Below are 3770 nucleotides of genomic sequence, written 5' to 3' on the forward strand. Positions count from 1 at the left end.
CTCCAGGGGCCCAACCCCTGGGGGCCCCAACACCAGCTCCAGGGCCCCAACCCCTGAGCGCCCGAACCATAGCTCCAGAGGCCCAAACCCTGGAGGCCGCAACACCAGCTCCAGGGGCCCAACCCCTAGGGGCAACAACACCAGCTCCAGGGGCCCAACCCCTGAGCGCCCAAACCATAGCTCCAGGAACCTAACCCCTGCGGCCCCATCCCCAGCTCCAGGGGCACAATCCCTGGGGGCCCCAACATCAGCTCCTGGGGTCCAACCTCTGAGCGCCCGAACCATAGCTGGAGGGGCTGAAACCCTGGGAGCCCCAACCCCAGCTCCAGGGGCCCAAGCCCTGGGGGCCTCAACACCAGCTCCAGGGGCCCAACCCCTGAGCGCCCGAACCATAGCTCCAGGGGCCTAACCCCCGGGGGCCCCAACCCCAACTCCGAAGGCCCAACCCCTGAGCGCCCGAACCATAGTTCAAGGGGCCTATACCCTGGGGGCGCGAACACCAGCTCCAGGGGCCCAACCCCTGAGCGCCGGAACAAAACCTCCAGGAGCCTTACCCCTGGGGCCCCAACCCCAGCTCCAGGGGCCCAACCCTTGGCGGGCCCAACACCAACTCCAGGGGCCCAACCCCTGAGCGCCCGAACCATTGCTCCAGGGGCCTAACCCCTGGGGGCCCCAACACAAGCTCCAGGGGCCGAACCCCTGGGGGCCCCAACACCAGCTCCAGGGGCCCAACCCCTGAGGACTCGAACCATAGCTCCAGGGGCCCAAACCCTGAGAGCCCGAACCAGAGCTCCAGGGTTCTAACCCCTGGGAGCCCCAACACCAGCTCCAGGGGCCCAACCCCAGAGAGCCCGAACCATAGCTCCAGAGGCCTAACCCCTGGGGGCCTCAACACCAGCTCCAGGAGTCCAAAACCTAGGAGCCGAACACCAGCTCCAGGAGCCCAACCCCTGGGGGCCCCAACACCAGCTCCAGGGGCCCAACCCCCGGGGGCCCCAACCCCAGCTCCATTAGCCCAACCCCTGGGGCCCTCGACCCCAGCTCCAAGAGCCCAACCCCTGAGCGCCCGAACCATAGCTCCAGGGGCTAACCCCTGGGGGCCCCCATCCCAGCTCCAAGGGCCCAACCCCTGAGCGCCCGAACCATAGCTCCAGGGGCCTAACCCCGGGGTGACCCGACCCCAGCTCCAGGGGCCCAGCCCCTGGGGGCCCCAACACCAGCTCCAGGGGCCCAAACCCTGAGCACCCGAATCATAGCTCCAGGGGCCTAACCCCTGGGGGCCCCAATACCAGCTCCAGGGGCCCAACCCCTGAGCGCCCGAACCACAGCTCCAGGGGCCTAACCCCCGGGGGCCCCATCCCCAGCTCCAGATGCCCAACCCTTGGGGGCCCCAACACCAGCTCCAGCAGACCAACCCCTGGAGGCCCCAAAACCAGCTCCAGGGGCCCAACCCCAGAGCTCCCGAACCATAGCTCCAAGGGTTTAACCCCTGGGGGCCCCAACACCAGGTCCAGGGGCCCAATCTCTGAGCACCCGAACAATACCTCCAGGGGCCTAACCCCTGGGGTCCCCAAAACAAGCTCCAGGGGGCCAACCCATGAGCACCCGAACCATAGCTCCAAGGGCCTTACCCCAGAGGGCCCCCACCCCAGCTCCAAGGGCCCAACCCCTGGGGGCCCCAAAACCATCTAAAGGGGCCCAACCCCTGAACGCCCGAACCATAGGTCCAAGGGCCTAACCCATGAGGGCCACCACCCCAGCTCCAAGGGCCCAACCCCAGAGCGCCAGAACCATAGATCCAGGAGCCTAACCCCTGGGGGCCCCAACCCAAGTTCCAGAGGTTCAACCCCTGGGGGCTCCAACCCAGCTCCAGGGGCAAAACCCCTGGCGGCCTCAACACTAGCTAAAGGGGCCCAACCCCTGGGGGCCCCAACACCAGCTCCAAGCGCCCAACCCCTAAGCGCCCAACCCATAGCTCCAGGGCCCTAACCCCTGGGGGCCCCAATACCAGCTCCAGGGGCCCTACCCCTGAGCGACAGAACAACACCTCCAGGGGTCTAACCCCTGAGGGCCCCCACACCAGATCCAACGTTTCAACCCCTTTGCGCCCGAACCATACCTCCAGGGGCCTAACCCCTAGGGCCCCAACACCAGCTCTAGGGTCCCAACCCCTGGGGCCCCAACACCAGCTCCAGGGGCCCAACCCCTGAGCGTCTGAACCATAGCTCCAGTGACCTAACTCCTGGGGGCACCAACCCCAGTTCCAAGGGCCCAAGCCTTGGGGGCCCCAACAACAGCTCAAGGGGCCCAACCCCAGAGCGCCCGAACCATAGGTCAAGGGGCCTAACCCCTGGAGCCCCAACACCAGCTTCAGGGGCCCAACCAATGGGGGCGCAAACACCAGGTTCAGGGGCCCAACCCCTGAGAGCCAGAACCATAGCTCCAGGGGCCTAACCCCTGGAGCCCCAACACCAGCTCCAAGGGCCCAACACCTATGGGCCCCAAAACCATCTAAAGGGGCCCAACCCCAGAGCGCCCAAACCATAGGTCCAGTAGTCTAACCCCTGAGGGCCCCCACCCCAGATCCAAGGGCCCAAACCCTGAGCACACGAACCATATCTCCAGGAGCCTAACCCCTGGGAGCCCCAACCCGAGCTCCAGAGGCCCAACCCCTGGGGGCCCCAACCCAACTCCAGGGACAAAACCCCTGCGGGCCCCAACACCATCTGAAGGGGCCCAACCTCTGGGGGCCCCAACACCAGCTCCAAGCGCCCAACCCCTAAGCGCCCAAACCATAGCTCCAGGGGAATAACCCCTGGGAACCCCAACACCAGCTCCAGGGGCCCAACCCCTTAGCGACCGAACAATACTTCCAGGGGCCTAACCCCTGGGGGCCCCCACAACAGCTCCAAGGGTCCTACCCCTTTGCGCCCAAACCATAGCTCCAGGGGCCTAATCCCTGGGAGCACCAACCCCAGCTCCAGGGGCCCAACCCCTTGGGGCCTCAACACCACCTCCTGGGGCCCATCCCCTGTGCGACCGAACCATAGCTTCAGGGGCCTAACCCCTTGGGCCCCAACACTAGCTCCAGGGTCCCAACCCCTGGGGCCCCAACACCAGCTCCAGGGGCCCAACCCCTGAGCGCCCGAACCATAGCTCCAGTGACCTAACTCCTGGGAGCACCCTCCCCAGTTCCAAGGGCCCAACCCCTGGGGGCCCAAACACCAGCTCCAGGGGTCCAACCCCTGGGGGCCCCAACCCCAGCTCCAGGGGCCCAACCTCTGGTGGCCCCAACACCAGCTGCAGGGGCCCAACCCCTGAGCGCCCGAACCATTGCTCCAGGGGCCAGACCCCTGAGCACCCGAATCATAGCTGTAGGGGCCTAATCCCTGCGGCCCCAACATCAGCTCCAGGAGCCCAACCCCTGGGTGCTCGAACACCAGCTCCAGCGGCCCAACCCCTGACCGCCCGAACCATAGCTCCAGGGGTCACACCCCTAAGGGCCCCAAAACCAGCTCCAGGGGCCAAACCCCTGAGCGCACGACCTATAGCTCCAGGGGCCTAACCCCTGGGGGCCCCAACACCACCTCCAGGGGCCCAACCCCTGAGCTCCCGAACAATACCTCCAGGGGTCTACCCTTGGGGTCCCCAACACCAGCTCCAGGGGCCCAACCCCTGAGCACCCGAACCATAGCTCCAGGGGCCTAACCCCTGTGGGCCCCAACACCAGCTCCAGGGGCCCAACCCCTGAGAGCCAGAACCACAGCTCC

Source organism: Gopherus flavomarginatus, unplaced genomic scaffold, assembly GCF_025201925.1.
Source record: "Gopherus flavomarginatus isolate rGopFla2 unplaced genomic scaffold, rGopFla2.mat.asm mat_scaffold_91_arrow_ctg1, whole genome shotgun sequence".
In the NCBI taxonomy this organism is placed as follows: Eukaryota; Metazoa; Chordata; order Testudines; family Testudinidae; genus Gopherus; species Gopherus flavomarginatus.